Source organism: Zootermopsis nevadensis, unplaced genomic scaffold (genome assembly GCF_977971745.1).
Source record: "Zootermopsis nevadensis isolate Lab colony 2312 unplaced genomic scaffold, Znev_1.0 Znev_ptg000023l, whole genome shotgun sequence".
Classification (NCBI taxonomy): Eukaryota; Metazoa; Arthropoda; class Insecta; order Blattodea; family Termopsidae; genus Zootermopsis; species Zootermopsis nevadensis.
The window spans coordinates 7,422,819-7,449,190 of record NW_028259155.1 but is presented as its reverse complement, the minus strand read 5'-3'; the positions used below and the strand labels follow the sequence as shown (position 1 = coordinate 7,449,190).

The 26,372-nt window shown below is 39.3% G+C and overlaps 1 long non-coding RNA gene across 1 annotated transcript in view; it reads left to right on the top strand.

The window, feature by feature from the left end:
• Positions 1–26,372, top strand: part of LOC147872894 (uncharacterized) — an 86,457-nt gene that overhangs the window by 10,595 nt on the left and 49,490 nt on the right. The window contains exons 4-8 of the long non-coding RNA XR_015536679.1: positions 2,173–2,378; positions 5,048–5,170; positions 5,759–5,812; positions 15,647–15,747; positions 16,706–16,782. This is a non-coding gene — a long non-coding RNA (uncharacterized LOC147872894). The remainder of the gene's footprint in view (positions 1–2,172; positions 2,379–5,047; positions 5,171–5,758; positions 5,813–15,646; positions 15,748–16,705; positions 16,783–26,372) is intronic.

Genomic DNA, 26,372 nt, shown 5'->3' with positions numbered 1-26,372 from the left:
TAGGATGTACCGGGTCTACAATTTATGCGGTAACGGCCTTGCTTGCATTGCGTGCTCGGCCGAGTGCACTGTTGGTGTGGGATAGAGATAGCGTGTTCTTCCTGTGAGTAACAGGCGAATCAGTTTGAGTGCCGCTAGTAACAGCGAACTACGAATATTTCTCGTCACTAATACATGTTATTATATTAATTGCTTTTACCTTAAATCACAAAAGATGTTCAAAGTGATAGCCCACTTTGTTAATATTGAAAGTTTAATGTTAGGTGACGGAAGGGGGGGGGGGGTGAAGTAAAGTGAGGTCCAGTATGAATCTGTAATCTATTGAGCTTACAATAATTTTATTCACCGTCTTTACACAAGCTTATAGATTGTTAAAATCACATAAAATTATAACATTTCAACATTTGATTTTGTTACATTTTAAAATGACGACATGTTTCGATGTTCATTCCATCATCGTCAGGTCTATCAATCAAAATTAAAAACTGTTGCATCTGCTGCTCTGCGTATACTGATTTTGTTCTACCCGTTAGATTTTATTTGTTTAACCTCCAGGCTTCTTCCATTTAATTTTGAAGGCTGCGCCTGGATGCCTTAAATCTGCAAAATCAATTTTAATTTTCATATCGTGATCCTGGCTACTGACATAGGAAATGGAATAATTTTAAAGAATTACTCAATATATCGTAATACAAGCAAAAGAAAAGTAATCACAAAATATTTAAAGTATTATAACATACCGGGTTGTGTGTGAGGTGCGTGTCCGATATTACGGAACGGTAGACTGCAACTAAGCTATGAGTATCGTGTGTGGCTATATATATTGGGTGAAAGTTGTTTAGGGGGTTGGGTCGATGGACTGTAGAATGTTAAATATCGGATTGTTCGTGTAGATGTTACTGTCGTTTAATGCAAGATTTTGTTTGTGTTCTTTGTATATGATATTTTTCTATGGTGTCTCTATGTCGCTTGTTTTGTATTATTTTTATAATGTCCATTGTTTTTTCTATTTTGTTGTATGTATGTCCTGTGTTTAATATATGCTTTGCATATGCTGAATGATCTTTATTATGTTTGATTGCTGTAATATGCTCTTTATATCTTTGACTAAATGTGCGTCCGGTTTGGCCTATATAGGTTAACGGGCAATCACTGCATTTTAACCTATATATGCCTGGTTTTTCGTATTGATTTGTTGTGTCTATTTGTGGCTTTTGTTTCAAGATGTTTTTTATTGTGTTTTTTGTTCTAAATGCTATTTTTATGTTATTTGTTTTAAATGTTTTTGTTATATATTTGGTTTCTTTTCCTATATATGTGAATGTGGCCCATTTGTTTTGTTTATTTTCGTTTTCGTCTTCATTTATGTTGTTTACATTGTTTATTTTATTTTTGGGTTTTAATTCATAATTATTATATCCGTTTTCTATTAGAATTTGTTTTATTATGTTGCATTCAATTTGTTTGTTTATTGTGGTTATGGGATATGTATTTTTTCGGTTTATTAAGTAATTTTCTTTTGCTTGTATTACGATATATTGAGTAATTCTTTAAAATTATTCCATTTCCTATGTCAGTAGCCAGGATCACGATATGAAAATTAAAATTGATTTTGCAGATTTAAGGCATCCAGGCGCAGCCTTCAAAATTAAATGGAAGAAGCCTGGAGGTTAAACAAATAAAATCTAACGGGTAGAACAAATCAGTATACGCAGAGCAGCAGATGCAACAGTTTTTAATTTTGATTGATAGACCTGACGATGATGGAATGAACATCGAAACATGTCGTCATTTTAAAATGTAACAAAATCAAATGTTGAAATGTTATAATTTTATGTGATTTTAACAATCTATAAGCTTGTGTAAAGACGGTGAATAAAATTATTGTATTGAAGAACACAAGCATGACGCAATTAAGATATAAGCTATTGAGTTTAGTTTTTGTCAGTGGATGGTTGTTTTACTGTCTTCACCTATATTAGAATTGATAATTGGTGTAGGCGTTTGTAGTGAACATGACAAACCTCGTGAAAGGATGTGTGTGTTCATTGGCTAAGGTAGATGCGTCTGCTAACTGCATGGTGAAGTAAAAGCTGTGTGTTGTTAGAAGTGTGAGATGCATGTATGGAGGAAACTTAATGTGTGGAATGAGAATGCATTTTATCTTTCTAGGAATGGCTGAGTGCAATTCGCTTGATTGATCCTTGAGATTATACAGAGGGACAAGCTGTGAGTCACCTGACCTGCCTACCGCTTGGCAGGAAAACAGTGGAGTCTGTGCAGCAACACTTGGCAAGCTGACAGGAAATCATCCGGGAGCATGAATGAACCACCTGTCTTCAAGATATTTATCTCTGTCTCAACTTAACATGCATTGCGTGAGTACGTGAGCTTTATGATGTATTAGATGTGCTTGTTGTGTGAGAGAGTTAAGTCTGTTGAATATTATGTGGTTATTTAAATCTTCTGACAGGAAGTTAGTGGGAAGTTGCATGTAACTGAGAGTTGATAAGTTGTATAGAAGAGAATAGAATTTATTTACATTTATATATGATGTTTCTATATTACCATGTTTTCCCTTAGAGGTAGCTGTTACGTCGTCTTATGTGTCTGGCGTTCGTATTTTAGTTTGGTCAAGAATGAAGCTTTCTTGGGTAGTTAGCTGCTCTATCTCTCGGGGAGAAAGAGAGAGGCCGAGTTTCTTTTTTGAGAGAGTGTTTCATTTATTTCTTGTGAGAGGTTGAGATATCGCTTGAAGCAAATTGGTTACATCTTCGTTATCATAGTTTTGAACTTAGTGCCGGCATGTAAACTTTATTATAAGTGTATGTTTATGTTCGATTCTTTTGAAATTGATATTGTACTTATATCTCTTTAATATCATTGTTCATATACACCCAGTGTACATATGATGGGATCGCCAATGGATGAAATGACACTAAGACCCTCCCCCCCTCTTAACCTCAGAAAGAGCGATACGCTTAAAATATGGTGCGCTAGTGTTGTTTTCTTTGCATCCCATCAATTTAAGTTCTGAGCATTGGTTTTCTTGGCGATTGCTGCTTGGATATGTTTGGCTTATAATTTGTGTTTGTGTTTAATGTACGCCAGTACATGAGACACGTGCCACTGGACGCGGCCTGTTCTGAAGGCTACTCGAGGCGAATGACTCTTTGTGTGTGTGTGTTTATCAGCTTATGTTGAGTGGGGTAGAGTGTAGTACTTGGTGCAACGTGTATGCGGTACAGGTGAGCACATTGGCCGAAAGAGATGTAGTTAGAGATTGTTCGTTGAAACAGATCACAGAAATGGGCTCTCAAGGTGCCACGTCGGTAGGCGATTTTTCCGTTCATCTAGAATAACTGTCGTCTCCCATGGAGTCCAATGAACCCATAGCAATTTTGGAATTTTTTTGCTGATTTGAAATCTGTCATTGACAAGTGCCCTCTGTTGGCTGTTTAGAATGGTCAAATATGTAGGCAGACTGGGCCGTTGGATATAGCGTTTAGCCCCATTAAATCTGGAGTTTGGTTGACCATGAGGCTCACCATTTTAGGTGGCTGCCTCCAGAAGAGATGGAGGCTGAGTGACTTCTTTTTTCATTTCTTCTACAAGGTTGAGATATGGCTAGAGGCAAATTGGTTGCGTTGTGCATTTCGCTCTCCTGACTTTCCCCCTGGACCACCAGGCACATGGAAGATTTTAGTTTCAAGTTTTTTTTTTTTTTGGCCATCATTTCTCAGATTTTTCCTGCGTAAGACGTAGTTTACTACTACACTGCTATGACAAAGACTTTGGAAGCGTAGGTGTGTATCCATCAGCCTTTGGAGCGTTGTAAACATTGTGGCATAACTGGTATATGTAGTTTGTCTCAGTATATTGGATATGACTGGGTTTTCGCCCTTCTCGGATTTCTGCGAGTGATTAAAGCATTTGCGTACATAGTGGCATGTATTTAGTCTTTTTATAGGACATTTACCGCCACGGTGGTCTAGCGGTCAGAACACTAGCCTTGTAAGCCTTGGGTCCCGGGTTCAATTTCCGGTGGTGCTCAAATTTATAACTTGTGTTGGGCAAGGCCGTGGTCTAGGCATCACGGAGTTTTCCTCCGGGGGCTTCCCCGGTTTCTCCGTGGCATCCCATTCACACACAGAAGAAGGCAATGGCAAACCACTTCTGGATCATCTGCCAAGAACGTATATGAACAGGTCCCAGTCCGAGAAAAGGATGGAAGGATCCTGTTCATATGGACCTGTCGTCAGACAGAACACTACAAATAATAATAAATAGGACATTTAGGAGAATTCATTGCAGTTAGGAACTCGATGCGACCAGTGTTTCCTGTACTGAGGAAGAAACTGGAAAGTATGTGGAGATGTCATATGTCAGTTTAGGTTATGTGTCGTTGCATTTCGAGGGAGCAGTGAAATAGATAAATGCCAAGAGACATTGACAGCATTGATGAATGACCTGGTTAGCCTTGAAAAAGTGTTGGTTAGGGCCAATGTACCTTCACTTTAAGAATTTCATATGCACACTCTGGAATGTGAAGTATGGCGTATTTCTCAATTCTGGGCGTGTCCCCGTATCGCCAGTGTCTTGACTTCTGTAAATGTTTTAATATCTCTGGGGACTCTTTATATAATGTTGGCAATAATACAGGGCTGTTGGCAAACAGATTATGCCATACTTTCGGTCCTTCACATTGCAATGTGTGGGGATTTATCACAAGTTTGGTTGACTTCTGGCCCCCACAAGCCTGCACTGGCATGGGCCTTTTTGCACTGTTAATGTTTGAATTTGGCCCTGGTGAAAATGATAGTAAATACATTTCAGGCCATTCTATAATCATACATATCTTATGCTTATTGCACTATTCTTTGCTTAGGGAAGTATGCTAATTTCTGACATTCAAATAGGCACCAATTACCTACATCATATTACTCATACTTAAAAATTAAAAAAAAAACATATTTTCATCCAGGTACAATTGGAGGATCACTTGGCAGCGAATATAATGGCTCTGTGTCCTTTATTGTTGCATCAGGCTGATGATGGAGGCAGCAAGGACCTCTGAAATGCCTGTAAACGTATACAAGACTACACGGTTCAACGTCTCAGAAGACAGCCAACTTCAGATTCACTACCGTGAAAACCTCAAATCCTGAAAGTGAGTAGCAAGTTACCATGGCGTTGTTTTATGCTGTGGCATGCGTTTAAATGTTTTACTGGGTCCATCAGTAATACCCGATGGTTTTCAGAATGATAACTCTTCTTGGGTTAGAGTGTTAATATAATTTTCAAGTACAGGAGCTTTCTCAAAAAAACATTACTTAGAAATTGTTATTTTTAAAAATAACATTAGTCACATAAGCTCCGTCAGGCCTGACGCTGTCATAAACGTGTGGTGAAGATCCTCATTATGCACTGCAGAATCTTTTTGATTTATTAATGGATTCATGTTTAGAGATCGTCGAGGGTTGCTGGCTGTTTCACGTACACTTCTCTGAGATTTTGAGTTTGCGAGTGGTGAGTTTTATTTTCTGCTGCAGGCGATGCACTGAACAGCTCGTGTAGGGAATTTAAATTTCTATGCAGACTTTTCCGATGAAGTTAATATCTAGGGAACTTTGTCACCTAATTAAAAAGTATAGAGAGATTGTTTACAATATAATGAAGTAAAACAGTGTTATATATAACTGATATAAGGGACCATTAAAATAATTAATTATGTTGCTATATCTGTTCTCCTTTCCAGTTTGGTGGAACGATTATCCTGTGTGGGAGGAAGCAGCTTTGAGAATGCAGAATGGTGAGTTTTTATATGCAAACTTTTACAATTATATAATATCTTAGGAACTATTTCACCAAATTCAATGGATTAAAAAATACAATTGATCATAATGAAGTATATCAGTTATATATAACTGATATAAAAGGCCATTAAAATAAATATTTACTTACACAGATTCCTGTTAATTATTGATGAATTTGTGAATCATCAGTGTGGGTTCAGATGTAACAGATCAACGATTGATCAGATTGTCTGCATTTGTCAGATACCAGAGAAAAAAAATGGGACAGTACATCAGTTAATTATAGATTTCAAAAAAGCCTACGACTCTCTGAAGAGCGAAGTGTTTTATAATATTCTTATTGAATTTGGTGTACCAAAGAAACTGGTGAGTCTAATAAAATGTGCTTAAATGAAACCTGTAGCAAAATTTGTGTACTTAAATATTTATCTGAGACATTCTTCATCAAGAACGGTCTAAAACAAGGAGATGCTTTGTCTTCCTTGCTCTTTAACATTGCGCTAGAATATGCCATCAGGAAAGTCCAAGACAGGCAGGAGGGTTTGCAATTGAACGGGACACATCAGCTGTTGGCATTTGCTGATGATGTTAATTTATTGGGGGACGATATGAATACAATAAAGAGGAACGCAGAAGTTTTACTAGAGGCTAGTAGACAAGTGGGGCTGGAAGTATATTCAGAAAAAACCAAGTACATGTTGGTATCCCGACAGCAGACAGAATTTTTTTAGGGTGGCTGATAAATCCTTTTTAAGTGTTACAAATTTCAAATATCTGGGAACAACAATTACATCAAAATTATATTCCTGGGAAACTTCGGAGCACATTAAATTCAGGAAATATGTGTTACTTCTCAGTTCAAAATAGGGATTAGCTCTATCGATTGGGCCCAGCAGATTAGGTTTTACCTGAAGATGGAGATGGATTCCCATCTCAGAAACGTAGTGGCTTTTATTGATTTTATTTAGTGTTGGATGATGGATAATATCCAGGAAATGGGTTTACTTCATCAAAATATTTTGTCTTCATGTCTGATTTCTAAGAAGCTATAGATTAAAATATACAAAACAATAATTTTGCATGTTGTTTTGTATGGGTGCGAAACATGGTCTCTCACTCAGAGGGAGGAACACAGATTGCAGGTGTTTGAGAGAAGACGATGGGGCGTGGAGAAAACTGCATAATGATGAGCTTAAAAATCTGTACTCCTCCCCCAATATTGTCAGGGTGATTAAGTCAAGAAGAATGAGATGGGCTGGGCATGTAGTGCGCATGGATGGGGCAAGAGGTGTGCACCGGGTACTGGTTGGGAAACCTGAAGGGAAGAGACCGCTGGGGAGACCTAGACGTAGATGGGAGGATAATCTCAGGCGGGATCTATGGGAGATAGGAGTCGAAGGAGACTGGATTTTGTTGGCCCAGGACAGGGTCCGATGGAGGGCTTTGGTTGATTCGGTGATGAACCTTCGGGTTCCGTAAGCCATCTGGTTGGTTGGGTCCACTATTTGGGAAGCCTGAGGGGAAGAGACCTCTGGGGAGACCTAGACGTAGATGGGAGGATAATGTCAGGCGGGATCTATGGGAGATAGGAGTTGAAGGAGACTGGATTTTGTTGGCCCAGGACAGGGTCCGATGGAGGGCTTTGGTTAATTCGGTGATGAACCTTCGGGTTCCGTAAGCCATCTGGTTGGTTGGGTCCACTATTTGGGAAGCCTGAGGGGAAGAGACCTCTGCGGAGACCTAGACGTAGATGGGAGGATAATATCAGGCGGGATCTATGGGAGCTAGGAGTTGAAGGAGACTGGATTTTGTTGGCCCAGGACAGGGTCCGGTGGAGGGCTTTGGTTAATTCGGTGATGAACCTTCGGGTTCCGTAAGCCATCTGGTTGGTTGGGTCCACTATTTGGGAAGCCTGAGGGGAAGAGACCTCTGGGGAGACCTAGACGTAGATGGGAGGATAATGTCAAGCGGGATCTATGGGAGATAGGAGTTGAAGGAGACTGGATTTTGTTGGCCCAGGACAGGGTCCGGTGGAGGGCTTTGGTTAATTCGGTGATGAACCTTCGGGTTCCGTAAGCCATCTGGTTGGTTGGGTCCACTATTTGGGAAGCCTGAGGCGAAGAGACCTCTGGGAAGACCTAGACATAGACGGGATGATAATCTCAGGTGGGCTCTATGGGAGTTGAAGGCGACTGGATTTTGTTGGCCCAGGACAGGGTCCGGTGGAGGGCTTTGGTTAGTTCGGTGATGAACCTTCTGGTTTGCTAAGCCATCTAGTTGGTTGGGTCCACTATTTGAGAAGCCTGAGGGGAAGAGACCTCTGGGGAGACCTAGACATAGATGGGATGATAATCTGAGGTGGACTCTATGGGAGTTGAAGGCGACTGGATTTTTTTGGCCCAGGACAGGGTCCGGTGGAGGGCTTTTGTTAATTCGATGATGAACCATCAGGTTTCCTAAACCATCTAGTTAGTTAATTGTCTAATGCAGGGGTGGCCAACCCAAATGATCTTTCGGGCCACTTTGGGAATGCATCATAACTCCGCGGGCCACATATAAAATTATATATCCCCATATTAGATTTAGATAAGAGCGATATTAAATATATCTATTTTTAATTGTTAAATTAAAAGTCATTTTTAATTTAATAGGAGTTATTACCTGGCTGTTGTTGTTTTAAATATGTTGTTGAAGTACAGGCATATTAAAATAATTATCCTGCAGTCACAGCACACAAAACGAAACCAAAAAGCAAATTTTCACTTGAAACTGAGAGTCTGCTCTGCTCTGCTATCAACAATCAACTGTGCGTATCTAGGTATGGTCACTGCGTCACTGAGGGCACTTAAGAGTGAAACATAGAACTTGTTATATTAGATGTTCCAAGATGCACGCGCATCATGAGTTCGCAGAATATAGTTTAATTATTCTGCAAACTCATAACTGTAAACTCATTAATAAAACAGGCAATATCTGTCATATATTCGCAAGAATATTATTTTAAAATCGAAGTTAATTTTTTCTCATAATTTCGACAGATAATTTTTGAATATATGGATGCACAAATAATGTATTTTTTTAATACATTGGTTTTCACTACTTTGGCCATTATAAAATAAATATATTTTGTAAAAGTGTGATGAATCTCGCGGGCCGGAAAAATGTTCAAGGCGGGCCACATGCGGGCCGCGGGTTGGTCACCCCTGGTCTAATGGATATTTGCAACTAATTCTGAAAGTACTGAAGAACTTGATACACACTTATTTGTAACTTGGTATTCCTTGTATGTTTGTGACAATGTCTAAAGCATGCCATGACAACTCAGGTAGGGTGTATAAATTTATATTCAGACCAACAATAAAATTAATATACCAGGAAGTATTTCACAAAACTGAACAGAATAAAAAGATGATTTAAAATGTATTGAAGTGAAGCAGTTATATATAACTGATATATAGGTCCATTGAAATAAGGAAAGTTTGGTTAAATTAATTATATAATGGTCATATTTAGCTAATGCCGAAATTACTGGAGACATAGATTCACACATATTTGTGACTTGGTATTCTTTATATCTTGTTTGAGACATGATTTAAAATATAATAAAGGAAAAGAAAGTTCTATATAACTGAAATAAAGGCCCATTATATTAAAAATTTTCCTACATTAATTACTGTTAATTATTAATGAATTCCATGTATGGTGGGGGTCCCTCATACCACCACATGGCGTGTCCTCAGGTTTCGGATAGAGGGATGGCCTCCAGATATGGATGTTAGCTGCAAATATACACCGTGTTTCATAAGTAGCTTTACAACTTTGCAGGAGAATATAAATTTATTTAAAGGACGTGTGCAATATTTTTAACTGCACAAATTTAGCCAAACACATTAAGTTTCATGTGCCATACCAAGAAAGCCGGTAGGCTACGTGTTTCTGAAAACGTTGTGGAACAGATTAGGGAGAGCTTTGCTCGAATTCCACGCAAGTCAGCGAGACGTGCATCTCGGGAAAGTGGGATTTCACATGTGACTGTATGGCGGGTGTTACGAAGACGTTTACACTTATGAGCGTACAGATTATCCATGGTGCAAGCCATTTCAGATGGTGATAAACTGGCTCGTAAGGAATTGTGTATGGAAATGTTGCGGTGGGTTGAAGACGATTTCTGTGCTTAAATGAAACCTGTAGCAAAATTTGTGTACTTAAATATTTGTCTGAGACATTCTTCATCAAGAATGGTCTGAAACAAGGAGATGCCTTGTCTCCATTGCGCTTTAACTTTGTGTTAGAATATGCCATCAGGAAAGTCCAAGATAGGCAGGAGAGTTTGCAATTGAACGGGACACATCAGCTGTTGGCATTTGCTGATGATGTTAATTTATTGGGGGACGACACCAACAAATCAATATGACACTCATGAGGAAGTCAGGACGAGACAAAATTCTACTTCTCAGTTCAGAGTATTTTGTTCTCCCATCTGATTTCTAAGAACCTGAAAATTAAAGTGTACAAAACTAAAATTCTGCTTGTTGTTTTGTATGGGTGCGAAACATGGTCTCTCACTCAGAGGGAGGAACACAGATTGCAGGTGTTTGAGAATCGGGTGTTTGAGGAGGATATTTGGGCCTAGGAGAAAAGATGATGGGGCGTGGAGAAAACTGCATAATGATGAGCTTAAATATAACTGATATAAAGAGATAGAAAGAAAGATGCAATTAAGGAGAAATGAATGTAAAAATACTATTGTAAATTTTTTTAAGTTTTAAGCAGTCGATATTATTTCGTTATGTAAGAGAGAAGTTCCTAAGATGCTACCATCTCAGAGGCTATGTTGGTTGGTCTAAGCTTCATCACAGTTACGCTATCAGTTATCAGCCCAAGCTGCTCTGGTCACGTGCTGAAGCTGGGGTAGGCTGCGTCCGTATCACGTGACTGGCTGACGTAATTATGTTGTTTGGCCTCCTCTGTGTCTTTTGATAGCTACCAGTTCAGTGGCTTAGGTTTCTTTTGATTGGGCTTTGTCCGTAGCTGCTGCAGATGTTTTAATAGTTCTTTTTGCGTGCGTTTACAATACATTTATCAGGAAGTACTTCGCTAAATTCAAGAAAATTAATTTATTATTAGAATTAGGAATAATATCATTAAGGAAAAGTGAATGTGAAAGTGTATTGGAGAATTTATAAGATCCGAGAAAATTTAATGGACGAACGCGTGTTGTCAGTCCTCGTGAGGTTACGAGATCGTTCATGAAGCGCGTACCAAAAAGACTTGGATGCAGGAGAGTGGTGAAGGGGATGGAGTAAGGTGAGTGGAAAACCAATGTGGTAATAAGTGTTTGGAAATATTTTCATTGTTGAATGCGTGGAGCACGGGCCACGCCCTTTCCAACGACCTGCTAAGGGCATATGTTGCCTGGAGAAAGCATCGGCCTAGGCAGGCTACCGGAAGAGGGTGGTCCTGCGTAAGTTTGCGTTATTAGCAAGCTACTTTCTCGCTGTGGGCTGCGTTTGAAGGAGGCCTCTTTCCCGCGGGCATAGGTTGGTAGGACTGGGCGCGGGTGCGTCCGCAGCTAGGTAATTTTAAAAAGTTTTGAAAATCGTTCAATAAGCGCACAAAACTAAACAATAACTAACCAACTAACTAGATGGCTTACCGAACCCGAAATTGATCGAGTTTATTAATTTTGGCTTTGTTAATTTATTGGATCAGAAGAGAGTGGCGACACTCAGTGGCTTGAACGCGTTTCTTCCAGACTTTCCGTGTAGGGACGATGTGACGTTAAAGTTATTTACGAGGCGAAAACTTGATTCCTTCCGGATGTGAAATGACGGTTGCCGAATTTGGGTTTACGGCGTCCGGTGGGGGGGGGCATCGGATCGCCGTATTCGATTTAAAATTTGAAAACAAGTACAGAATGCCAATGTTTTTCTTACACACAAATTTTCTGTACATAAACAACCGATTCATTGCGCTGACGAAATCAATGTCAGTGGTTTTGCATCTGCGTCTCATGCAGTTTCGTCCCCATTTGCGTAGGCTAAAAGATTTCGCGCAACCGCCATTCGAACCACTGCCTCCCCCGTGTGCTCCTTGAAGGCCGAGAGAATCTTCTCGCGGACTAACCCTACACAAATTTACCCCGAGATGCCCTCATATTCCGGTCCGCGCATCGAAACTGCACTAGCGTCGGGCGAGTCACTGGAGTCGATCCAGTGGCTTTAACAGACAAAAGACAGTTCTTGCGCGGATGAGAGGTTACATCACCCTGACAATACTGGGGGAGGAGTACAGATTCTGCAGTTTTCTCCACGCCCCATCGTCTTCTCTCCTAGGCCCAAATATCCCCCTCAACACCAGATTCTCAAACACCTGCAATCTGTGTTCCTCCCTCTGAGTGAGAGACCATGTTTCGCACCCATACAAAACAACAGGCATGATTATTGTTTTGTGTATTTTAACCTTTATCTTACGAACGTTCCTTGTGCGGAACGCAAAACTTGCAACACTGTAAGTAAACTTGGCTACGTCATTTGGCCTCTTTTAGGGGCTGCAAATATTGAATCACTTTCTCTAGGGTTGAGACAAGTTCAACCTGAGCTGTCAACCCAGAAAGTATAAACAGCAATAAACTTTGTTATTGTCAAGTGGGTTTGGGCTTCATTTTGAGACCCCCTATTCAAAGTTTCTCACATTCTTCCTCATGATGGGTGAAAAGAATGTGTATCCACTGAAGTAGCGGAAACAAATTTTTCTGGGTGGTCATTAGTTCACAACCATGGCTTCTATCATGTCGAATGAGCTTCCAAAGAAGAAAGTAAAGTTACTAAGGCCTATTTAAGCAATTAAGATATTAACTGCATTTTTAAAAAAACTCTATGTATTCACTGTTCTATTCGAATAAATATGGCTTTTATTTCGTCAATTTATCATGTTTACTTTAGATAATATTAAAGTTTTCCGTAGAGCGTGCACAAAAGTTTAAAAACCTACAAAAAACTACCACTTTGCCCTTTAAATCCCCTTCGTTTTAAGGTTAAGAGGTACTGAAGCTTCCAAGTGCTGGTCAGCTTCGTTGTAGGGGATGAGCCGATGCACTAGATCAGTGGTATTCAACCTTTTTTTTTTCGCGTACCCCCAGATATAATTTCTCTTCAACTTTGTACCCCCAAAGTTTTTGGTGTTTAATTCAAGTTATACGTAGTACATAATCTACATCTAAAATAAATTACATTACTGATTATTCAGTTTTTATCATAAAATAATATATACATATTTTTTAAATTTCACGTACCCCCGGGGGTACGCGTACCCCAGGTTGAATACCACTGCTCTATAGCAGCGGTAACCAAACGTACAGACTATTTTCGTCATAGAAGTCGCGTCCTTCGTCAGGACGAGGCAGCAAATACCTCTGGGGCGTCATGAAACTTTTGCCATGCTACACGTGGCAACAACGCAAAGACAGCGGAAACCATTTAGCCTGATAACAATTCGTAGTGATGATGTTACGTTCATATCAAATCGCAGGATGACCGAGACACCGAACAAATGACCACCAAATTACGTATCAGCTTTTGGTCCTGCCTTCGAACTCCGGCTCAAGCAGCCATTTGCCACGTTCTTTCCTATATCTGTTTTTGTCTGCAACTTTCGTAGTTGAGTTTTCTTCTCTCTCTAACAATATCGTAGCCCAGTGATTGCGCCCGGCACCCTGGCGCCATACTTCCGGCTTCAGTCTTTCACGAAATGTCCCGCACCAAATTATGGTTTGCTCGAACCCAGAAACGCTGTCAGAAGACACTGTCGTTTCAGTACATTTCAGGTTAAAAACTTAACTTACGGGATTTGAACTCTGAAATTATATTAATTCAACCGTGGATAATATATGTAGGGATGACGAGTTCCATCTTGATAATCGTCCCAAATAGCAGAGAGGAAGTACCCCAAGGGATGCTGTATTAATTACTATGATATCCGGAATATAATATATTCTAACCGTTCCACCTTCTCGAACCGGTTTGTTGAGGGTGGTTGTCTCGAGGCAGACTTGAAATACATTTTATTATAGAGAATACAGATCATGTGTAGCATCATAGTCTCCTTCATTAAATCAGTGTTCTCCTAAGTGGAGTGCGCGAGATAATTTCAATTTATTTGTGTTTTGAATTTTATTTGTGATTTTATGATGTGATGCTAGATTAAATGCGAATTATTTATAAATAAATTTAAAAATTACACTTAAATATTTATTTGTTTTCGGGGGGTGCGTGTTAAGTAGGGGTGCACGACCAAAATAGTTTGGAGACCCCTGTATTAAACCACTTCAAACAGATTCAATAGCCCCCACTCTTAGGCTGTAGGCCAGCATTCACACATAACTCAACAGTTGTGTCAATCTGAAAACATGTGCAATATCTCGACCATCTTAAAGGCAACTCCACAAGACTAAAACAGAAAGCAATTTCATGACTTGCCCACGTGGCCTTCCGTCGAAAGAATAATTAAGTACAAAAACACTTAGAAAGAAATTAACAATTGGGATTTGTGAAACGCCTTGATCTTGCAAGTCATAAGTCACAAACATGCCAGACATCACCAACAATAGAATCCAGAAATCAGAAACTACCACATGTCAAACTAATACAAGCCGTAAAATACCAACAATGGACGTGAAGTGCAATACAGTACATGAAATTTTATTCATAATGTACTATTCAAATATAAATACTGGTGTCTTATTAGTATTAATACGTATAAAACTGGGAAATATTAAAACAATGAAGATACCGTAGGCAACCCGTGACGAGAAACCTTTGTGCTCCAAGGCCAGTTTTAAACTGTCAGAACCCCGCGTGAGCCGAAAGCCAATTGTTAAAACTGAAATTAATGTTTTTTTCAATAACATTCTGCATTAAGCGTTTTAGTGACGAAAGAGTTTATTGTGAATGCAATGAAGAAATTCTATTTAAATTGTGGGATTTATATTGGTTTTCTTAAGACTGCAAAAACGTCTTTAAGAATCCGTTCACTGTTTCCTTGTCATTACATTAACAAAGGAATTAAAAACATTTTAAATTAGACTAACACTTGGTAACAATAATTTTTCAAAATATCCCGAGTTATGTCTGGAGAGGCTGCAGGGATTCCATGGTTCGGACGTTTTCAAATATTATCATCCTTATTTATCAAAATAGATAAGGAAGAGATGGGCGGGGCACCTAGCACGAATGGGAAAGATGAGATTATTCGCATGAAAGAGACCTTTTGGAATACTAAAACGTTGACAGGAGAATAATATTAAAATGGAACTGAAATTTGAAATGAAGGAGTGGCATGGAATTTAACTTGCTCAGAACGGGCACGAATAGTAAGCTTTTGTGACTGATGCACTGAACTTAAGGTTTTCATAAAACACCTAGTTTCCTCCCCTAACGGGTTTGACAGTCTTTATTGTTATGACATTGAGCTAAACTGGTTCTGTCCGCCGGCCGGCCGCTTGGAAATCGCTGCGTTGGTTTCATGTTTCTTGTCAGGTGGACTAGAGGGCTGCTATTGGTGGGAAGTGTATTACGTCACCGAGTTACACTTCTACACACAGACTGAAAACATCAAGCAGTTAAGAGTAGCGTGTAGTGAGCCCACTTGTAATGTGTCGTGATAATATTCTAGATTCAATCATTGTGCCACTGTGAGGTAATCTTAAAGCTGTCCCCATTAGAACACATGAAAGCCTTGTGTCTGTTCGTTAGTGGTTGTGAAACTAATGCTTTCAGGATGGCTAGTAGCAACTCGTCACGTTTCAAACTTGTTTGCTTCGATCATTGCAGCAGTGGGGAAGAAACTAGTGCGCCGTGCAAGCTGTTGTGAGCGTTGGTGAGGATGTTTTGCAGTTCGTTGTTCTTCAATGGCGTGGCTTCATAGACCCCAGGTATTATATCAGAATATTCATTGCAGTAAGGAACGTGAGTTGACGTTATGGTTTCGGTTATCCTTTAAGACGCTGCAGCGTACGTTGATGTTTGTTTTTTGTCTTTTGAGGTTGTGATGAGTTTGCTAAAAAGTGACTGTGTTGATGATTAACTTCTGTTGAGTAGGTTAGGATTAATTTCTGGTGTACCTTCATTCTGAGAATTGTAATATGCGCCGTCTGGAATTCAGAATATCAGTGCTGAGTGGTTCTGCCATTGTTACATCACGGAGCTGTGGCGTCTTAATTGCATTTCTAATGGGTGTGACATGGGAAAGGAAAGTTGAATCCATATTACCATCTTCATACGAGAGGACTGAGTTGGAAATATGTTTCGCATGCTTTATTTTTATAAAAAGCCTGGAAACTTATTGCCCAAGAATCTGCTGTTTTGTTTGTATATGTATGCATACAGGAAACTGGATATTTTGGATGTGAATGTTTTTTGTCCTTTAGGAGCTAATTACTAGAGGCTTGCTTGATCCTTCAGAGTCTGCTGAGTGGAAAATTGTGTGTCACCTGTGTTTCTTTTTGACTGAAGAGCAGTGCAGCGTCACTTTGCAGGACCACATGATATCACAACCCAAATTCAACCGTAACCTTGACCTGTGTTTTTAAGAAACTGGCCCATCTTTATGTGCATTAGATCAGCATTAGGTCATATTGCAAGTGCACACTAAGTGAGAGTTAAGTTGGTCCAAGATAATGTGCTATCAGTTCCTAGTAAAATTTTCCTTCGCTCAGTTTTCACATCATTGTATTTCTGAAAACACACATTAACCAAAATGTGTAACAATAATTAAGAGATGAAAGTGGTTACCACAGAAGTTGCTTAGGGTGAATTTGGTGTCTGGAATACGAAGAAAATGTGATGTCAGGGATCCAGTCATCTCAGGACTTTGTACATTTTTGTTTTCAGGGCTGGAACAGTTGCAGCCTGGGCCCTTCATGGTGAGTGCAGAAGTGGTAGCAGCAGCAGCAGCTGAAGTGTAACAAGTAAGTGCCAGGTTGAACTGGAGCTTTTGTTGCAACTAAAATTCTTCTTAGGTTGCCAGCCATGTCATGTGATTGAAAGGTGAAACACCAATAATCTTAAGACCTTGCATGCCGTGTAGTGTAATGGAATATAAAACGTGCATACAAACAAAACTGTCCACACTTTGAAGGACACTAATGCCAGACATGTTTTGACCTCAAGAGGTCATCAGTGTCAAAAACAAGTTAATTTTTGTAATACAAATCTAAAAGATTGTGGTTTTTAACAGAGCATAAAAGGAAAGTTCTTTACTAAATCATATTTATGTAACACTACTGGACGTTGATTGATCAGGAAGGAGTTGGTCCATTATATTGAGCTCGTGGCTGTTTTGTCCACTGGTCTGCTTGCCCTTCGTGGTCTATGGCGAGCCTGTGCCTGGGAACTTCGTCAATGCGTGGGCATTAGTCAGTTTTCAAAATGTGTGGGATATATGAAATCAGGGTGGCCAACTATTGCATAAGAAATTAATTTTTTTGGCTAGGTCAATTAACACATTGGAGTCGTGGGCGTTTTGTTCACTTAAGATGTTTTGGTCTTTGCTAGTTTCTTTTGTATGGAATTCTTCTAAAATGTCGAAGCATTTTACCTTTTGAGGCTTTGTTCTCGTCCTCAGTGCTAAAGTTCTCAGCACCTTGAGGATGAATATGTTTCTTCAAACATCGATTTTCTCATCTTTCAACCACCTGGCATGGCTGGTAGCCTGAGATAAATTCATAAGAGGCTGTGTTTAAATGTCAGTTTTATCATACAGTGTGGAAAATTCTAATAGTGTGAGGTAATATAAAGAGATTGATTTATATCCGAAACCATTTGTTTCTTTAATGGACACACTTTCACTATTTTACCATTAGTTTTGCTGTCTTTGCATTGATGTCTCCTGTTTAGAGCCATTTACGTAGTGGAATCATGAATTCATGGCCCACGATTTAGTTCTGGTCTTCACCACTTGATACCGCAGGTGTCATAACTTGAATGAAAGTCGCCTAGTTTTTTATGTCTGCCACACCTCACTAGAGTGAGTGAATGGGATTGAATTGGTCTGTGGAACAGGTGCATAATGAAAATATAAAAGAACGAACAGTCGGAAATAAATTTGTAAATATCGATGATATTAGGCTGAAGTTATTTCTACAAAATTTTGATTTGAATATTTATGACAAAATAAAATGCTGTAAATGTTACATTGTAGGATGTTCTCAGAATTGAAAACAGTCCGTTTCTGCGCCGAGTAATTTTAGAACTTCTGCCTTTAAGTTTTATAATTAAAATTGTTAAAATCGTCTTCTCATTCTCAAATTACGTCATCGACTGGAAGTGCTCAGGTTTGCGGTTATTGAAATGTGCCTGCACCAACAAGGCAATTATTCAGACCACATTTGTCTGACAGTGCAGTCGGCCTGATGGAATGATGCATCGGATGCTGAAAGGGCTGTACTCAAGGCGTAAATTTAGAAATTCATATTTATATGAAATATGTAAAATTGTGCATGCAAACAAAACAATTTGCACTTTGAAAGGCACTTAGTGCCAAACGTGTTTCTCGACCTCATGAGGTGATCATCAGTGGCAAAAACTTTAATTCTCTAGTCTGTCTATTAAAATCTTACAATTCAGGAGACGATTGTTTGTTATAATGCACTCCGCATAAAAAGGTCTCACTTTTTGAAACCATGCTCCATGTAATACCACACTGAATGATTAAGCTTTATGTAAATTTAGTTGGCTTAATGTCCACTGGCCTAAGTTAAGGTTTCCGTTGTTGGTCTACGGTGAGCCGTGGTTGCGTTGTCTGTGAACTTCAATATTGCGTGGATAATGCTGTCACCGCAGCTTGCTTACAAAGCACCTCCTTCGTGCTCATAAGGTTCATTTACATGCCGTAAATCTGCGACATCCGACTGCTGGCTTTTGTTGATCAGATTTGAAGCAGGAAAGTAACGAACATTTTCATAATTTTGTAATGAAACATTTTCCCATTTGTTGGTGTTGATTCGTGTACCAGTATATGAATATTGAAAAATGCTCACACTTATATTCTGCCTTTTCTTTTTGTTAATTTGGATTTATTATTTAAACTGGTCTCTGCACTCAAGTGTAGGAAAATTTCTTTGTTATTCTGACAAATTTCTGTTGCTGATGCAAGCCGTCATGATTCAAACACTTGACCCCAGAGTACCAACTGAGAGGATTAAGGAATAACATTCATGCAGCAACAAGAAAGTAGTTTTTCACAAATAGTTTATCCCCTCTACCCCCACCAAATTGTCTACCAATACTGTGGATGATGTTCTTAAATAAGTACAAGAGTCCTATTACATTGAACATATCAGAAATACGGTGTTTTGTAATTTTGATGCAAGTATCACTAAAATGGTGAAAAGAAATTGATGCAATCAGAAATAATGAAGTTGTTTTATTTGATGGGGGGGGGGAGAATGGCAGCATTGTTAAGTAGTGTTCTATGTCTGTTTTGTAGTTGCTTCTTGAAGTTCTTTGAGTATTATATTTATTTATTTCCGTCAATACACAAACTTAGTTGTTAAAATTGGTGTTATTAAAGCTAAACTTTAAAATTTGGCGCTTATCATCGCTATTACGATACAATTTTAGCGCTCATTATATTATTTCACAACATGTTTCAATGCAACCGCATCATCTTCAGGCTATTTTCATCTTTAAAACTAATGTATATTTATTAATGCAGCTATCATTGATTTGTTTGTTTTGTAGTTTTCATTTTTGTAGGTTGTTTCTTTTTGTTGTTCGTCTTGTTTTGTATTTTTTAGATCAGTCGTTCTGTAGTCAGAGTTGTGATTTGTGGTGTGTTTGCGTCTGTGGTCGAGTGAAGACTATGTAGGACTCTTTGAGTATTGCTGGTATGTCATAGAGGGGCGTGCCCTTCTGGTTTGCCATTTTCATGCCGCTGACTTTTCTCAGTGGGTGAACTTTGGTTGCATTTGTTTCAGTAATCTCTGCTTTATACGCTGATCTTGTGTTGTCTACCGTATGTTACACAAATTCAGTAATTTGCATTTTATTCTGGTCTGGAATAGAGGTTATAATATGAGACCATAGACTTCTGAAAGGAATTGTGTTTCATAAGCAATTAATTAATTTAGGAATTATCTATATTTACCTCATTTGATAGATTAGTAGTACCGGGTCTACAATTTATGAGGCTGCAGTCCTGCTTGCATTGCGTGGTCGGCTGGCACTCTGTTGATGTGGGCGGAAGTTGTGCGCGTTTTTCCAGTCGGTGACCGGCGAATCAGTTTCAGTGCTGCTGGTAACAGCGAACTACGAATATTTCTCGTCACTGATACATGTTATTCCATTAATTGTTTTTACCTTAAATCACAAAAGATGTTCAAAGTGAATTCCTTGTGCTTGCAGGCGACTTCACATCTCGTTAACATGTTTTGAAATATTCGACGAAGCTCTTCTTGGGATATTGCAGCGTTAGCATTTTGTGGTTCCTTGATTCCTGTCCCGTCTTGGAACTGAACATTTGTTTAGCGAACTCAGCACCTTCTATCTTGAAAGCCCCGGTTCCGCTGTCACAACTTATGCGTGTAGGATTACCTTTCCCTGGGTACTTATGTACTGTACGTATAATTGTCCTCCTTTCTCTTGCACTATTCATCTTTGTTCCCTACCTAGCCACTTTATTTTATCATTCTCCTTTCTGTCATTCACGTTAACCATTTCTGTGTTTGCCCATTTGTTTTTAAAGTCTCGTTTAAGAGATTCTAAAAATGCCTCCAAATATACTTTTGAATAGTAATTGATATGGTGGTGACATTTCGTGGCAGTTCGAGGTGTTGGCATCGCTTCAGGCACTGCTGCACCGTCTCTTGGGTTGGCGTGGGTTCATGTCATGAAGTAACACAACCCAATAACAATGCTCTACCCACATTGGCAATAGACGGTAATATTTTGAAATTAAATACTGGCACTTTCAGTGAATTTGCTGTATAAGAATGGAAGAACTGTAATAAATAATGGAAAAATAAGTAACTGCAGTTAACTATTAACTACTGTACATAGGGCAAGTGATGGTTAGGTTAGGTTCCACTGTTGTTACATTCTTACTAACTGAGGGCATCATAGAATGCACGCACATGCTAATAATGCCCCCAGCTATAACAAGAAGATACAATGCGCAATGAATCAGCATTACGCACGTGTCTCTTTCGATGCACTGTAGTGGCCACGTGCATCCAACTCCCTTAACATCCATACAAGGAACTAAAATGTCTTGCGATTTCAATTACTTGTTCAACCGTGGATGTTGATCACGGAACAAGTCTTTTAGTTGGGATAGTCGTTGGTTCGGAGCGGAGCTAAGTCCGGCTCAAGGAGAGTTAGAGGTGACTTTTTAACTTCCAAAAACACAACTCCAATTGAAGAAGGATTCATTAAACGGATATTAATGTTATCATACAATAAAATTTACACTTTTAATTATTCTTTCTTAGGTCTCTTATTACACGCCAATTGTCTGCCATCTCACAGACAGGTGTGTGTGTGTGCTTACAGCTATGGCCAATTCCGACATATGATGATGATCGATACTACAATATTATAATTTTAATGCGATAATTAAATGGTGTGACATTCCGTGCGCCACCCTTCTCACTTCACTTTACTCACTACACGCGCGGTCCTTGTGGTAGGTTTACTGTTGTTTTGGTGGTTCTGGTGAGGACGTTTCTCCGCGCTTTAGTGGTGTTCAGTGGAGTTCAAATCCAGTTATGTCACCGCTACTGTTGGGCGTACAGTTGAGGCGTCTGCATGCCCTTCTCTTCGTTGTCCTTGATTCTGCTCTTGGGTAAACGAGACACGTGACTCTTATGCTGGGTTACTGGGTTTAAATTAAGATCGCCTCACATGTGTTTTTAGGTCTTGTTTGTGTCTGTCCATGCAATTTTTTTCTCTTACGGGCCTCTCTGTGTATGATATCCTTTCCCAGTGTACTTACTACTGTACATATAATTGTCCTCTCGATTCAACTATACATTTGTTTTCCTTACTCAGCCACTTTACAAATTTTGTTAGAGTTTCCCATTGGGCGTGTGTAATATATAAATCATCGTTCTCCCTTGTGTCTGTGGAAAAACACGATTGAGAAGCACTCGTACATTGCTTATGGCAGCTATCAAAGAGATAGTCAATATTTATATCCCCACAGATGACAAATTCCGTTTTCGGTTTGTAAAGGTACTCCATAATGCTGTTTAACTTGTTAATAAATGTTTCAAAGTCACCTGTTGGTGCTGTATATTGCTAAAAAACATAATTTAGAAAAATTTATATCAAGTTGTACAGCACAACATTCAATGTCCTGCTCCTTGCAAAATTGCACTAGCTCTATCTGGTTAAATTTCAGATTATTTTTAACAAATATACTAACTCCTCCTCTAGATAAATTTTTCCTGCAAAAACTACTCGCTAGTGTATAATTGTCTAATTCAAATGAACGGCTAAGCAGAATTTAATTACAAGCTACAGATCATTCATACGGCTAAGCCACAGATGAAGAACATGTCATAGCACAAATATAAGCTACATCTGTAACACATTTATATATTAATTACATAACTTAAAAATCACATACAAACCCTCAAGATAACGAAATAATAATATTAATAATAAATAGGAAACCTGTGACTCACCCTTTGTGAAGATCTGAAGAAAAAATTAAATAAAAGTTGGTAGGCAAACTCGTCACTAAATATAAAATTAAACAAAAGATTAAAGGCAAACATTTTACTAAATATAAAAGAATCTTGTACACATATATCCTATCTGCGGCACCATTCGCTCCAGACTGACGTAAGCCGAGTGTCGACTGATATTTATAACATTGCAACGCTGACGTCACGTATGACGCAACAGTGAGAAACGGCACTGTTTTCCTTACTCAGCCACTTTACAGATTTTGTTAGAGTTTCCCATTGGGCCTGTGTAATATATAAATCATCGTTCTCCCTTGTGTCTGTGGAAAAACACGATTGAGAAGCACTCGTACATTCCTGTGAAAATGTCCATTTGTAGAATGTAATCGTCGTAATTGGTATTCAGTTGGGGCAACAACCAGCTTTCCAACATGTCCAAAAATGAGTCGCCAGTCGCTTCAGCACTTTCTCGCGGGGCACGGAGAGTCACGCTGGTGCTCGGTTCCCCAGATACGGACATCGTGTCTGTTCCCCTTGCCACTGATGTGGAATGTGGCCTCATCGGAGAAGATCAGTCTTCCTCCATTTTCAACTGCATCTCCTCGCAAAAGTCACGCCTTTACTTTCACTTTGACGGTTTCGTAATCATACTCCTGCAATTTGATTCGCCGTCGCAGTAACCTCGGACCCGGATCCTTGATGTTCATGATCCATGTTAAGGGTTTGTTGTCACTGGATATCTTAAATGTCCGTCCGTAAAGGTAGGGTCTGAAGTGCTTTACTCCCCATGCGATTGCCAAAAGCTCCTTCTCACTTGTCGAATAATATAGGCGATTGGTAAAACCTTTCCTATTGTTCCCTGTTACAGAATCGCCTCGATCTGTTAGTATAAATTCCTTAGAGTAATCAGGGTATTGCAAAATGGGTTTTGAAATCAATTTCCCCTTCAGTGACTGGAAGGCATTTTCTAGGTCGGGCGTCCAAACGAATTGTACATCCTTTTTTAACAGGGCGTGCAATGGTGCTGCGATCTTGCTAAACCTGGAGATAAATTTCCTGTAGTAAGACGCCATTCCCACAAAACTCTTTACCTGTTTCACAGTTGTGGGTCCTGGAAAGTTTTCAATCACTGCTACCTTCCGAGGGTCTGGTAAAACTCCGTTTTCTGTGATCCTTGGCCTAAGTAAGTTATTTCTGTGCGCAGGAATTCGCACTTGTCAGGCTGAGGCTTCAAATTATACTTTCTAATTTGACCGAAAACGTCCCTCAATTTTGAGTCGTGTTCGTTCAGTGACTTGGCGTAACCACTACGTCGTCTAGGAACACAAAACAACGAGAACCTGTTAGGCCACTTAGGACGTTGTTCATCATAGACTGAAAGGTTGCTGGGGCCGTCTTTAACCCGAAAGGTAGTCTTTTGTAGGCCCAGTGACCTTACTTCGTACTAACAGCGGTTTTTTATCTGTCAAGTTTCTTAGTGCAGGACTGTTACAATCGGCCATCTTGCATTGGGGCAGATTCCGCATTATTGACTGTTTCCAGGATCCTGTCTTAAATGAATGCCAGGAACATACCTGAGTCTGGGCAGCCTGCTCGTTGTTGGTCGCCGGCTTCCTTCGCCCAGGTCGCCAGGCGTTCTCAGATCGTTGCAGTTTCACCTCATTAAGTGAAATGTGAATGTGGCCAACAGGCCTGGTGCTCTTGTTTTTTCTTTCAATGTCTGGCCTTGATGCAGGCTTCTGTGAATGACACCAAAGCAACACAACATTAACCAAAAGTGTTCACTCTTAAATGTTGTTTTGATCACAGTATTACGTACAATTTTTCCATTTTTTGGCTTTAATCATGCATTTAATACATTACTCGATGCTTCCTACAGCTCAGATAATAAGAGACCTCTGTGTATAAAGCCCTAAACAGTACATGACTGAAATTAGGCTCCAGGTGTTGTGTTCATCACCTCACAAAAAATACAACATTTCCTCTGCTGCAGTTCACTTTATTCTTTTCTATCACAGTTTCTATGTTCACAACTGCATCATCAGTGAAAGATGATACACCCAAATTATGCTATTGCATCCGTAAAAGCCTTGGGTACCCTCAATTTTGACAGAGAATACTCGTGTCCGACCCCATCAACATCGCGAGTCACCGAGTAACTGCCTTAAGCTATACTTCGTCCTACAAACTACACTCTGACGGCTACAGATGAAATCCTTCTCCCTCCTCAACAAATGATTCAGTCCGAAATGGATTCGACTTCTCACTTTTATTTACACGCCTTAGAAAGCACTTACCTCTTCATTTTTCTAATATCTGACAATTTTCAGTTACTGTTTAGTATTTATGATTTCAAGGAATCGTTCATTAATGCACAGAATAACTCAGAGCCATGCCCCACAATGCAACAGAAAGTTTAAACGTACCTGATTTTTGTCATTCTTCCTTGCCAGTGAGATCTCTTGTTGCAGCTTCTCAATTAGTTGTGTTGCAGCAAAGTCTGTAACAATCGATAATTATTTTAGATAGTAAAATTCCTCTTTTGACTATATGATAACAAACAAGAAAGTTTGTCTTTCGAAACTGTTACGAATGTAAAGACGGAAAGAGACGAGACCAGAAACCCATGTCTCATGCAGCATAAAGAGTGGTCGGAGACTGTATTTATAAACTCCATGCTGAAATATGTTTATTCAGAACATGAAAATTTAAAGTCCTTATGTGACATTAAAACTGGCAACCTCACATAATACACATCCACAATTAAGAACAGTGTTGCCAGTTAGACGTAATTCCAATCGGATTTTGCAGTGTTTAGGACTCGCAGACTGCGCATTGGGAAACTATTGTCTAAGTAATAAACGCATGTCAATACGAAGCCAGCGTCTGCTTCGGTGTTCATGCAGAAGTGGAGGAATCTAATTGTGGGAACAATCAAACAAAGTTGCTCCTCATCACTAATGTCCGAAATGCAAAGAATTTTGTGGTTTTTGAAAAGGAGACATGACCGTATCAAATCAGAACCACGGTCTAAAAAATAATATGAGGAATGTTTGTTAGCAAACAATTCAGTCTGCTGTTTTGCCCTTTCATCTGCTATATATAATTAAGGTTAAGTGACACAGAAATAATTATGGCTCTTTTAATGCAGTGGCGTACAATTTGTCTCACGTTTTAAGTGCAGAACGCAGACACAGATTCTTTAGAACAAGATTGTGCGGAGAATATTTGGGCCTTAGCTGTAAAGAGTGGCAGCTGATAATGTTGAAAATTATCCCACATTTCGACTAACAATGGAGTTGCCGTCTTCGGGGCAAAGATTGGAACCGAAATGTTTTGTGAAATGGATAATTTGAAACTTTAATGCCTTTCACCTCCTAAGGCTCGAGTTCAAAATATGAGAGCAAACTCTCTTCTTCTTTGGGTACATAAATTAGTCTGCAACTCAGGGCGAAGACAAAATATTGAAGGTAACTAGAACAAAATGCCTAGGAGAATATCTGGATTTCTCAAGAGACATGCAGGAACATGGTAATGAACAGAATTTCATTCTGAGGCAATTTGCAGCCTGTAATCTTTGACTTCGTACTTAAATAGAATGAGAGCAAACATACTTTCTGCTTGCAGCTCCTTGATCTGCTCAGCCTGCAGATTTTTTTCTTTCCAAAGCTTCTCCTTCTCCTCTCTGACGGCTCGGAGACTGACTTTGTGTTTCTCCCCTTGCCGTCGCTCGAACAGGATTTGGTTTTTCAGCTCCTTGTCTGTAACAATTCACGACTGCATCAAATGGTCTGTTAAATTCCTCATGTGACGTTATTTCAAGAAACAGCGTCAGGAGTTGAGTATTGCTACGTAAAGAAAAGAGTTAG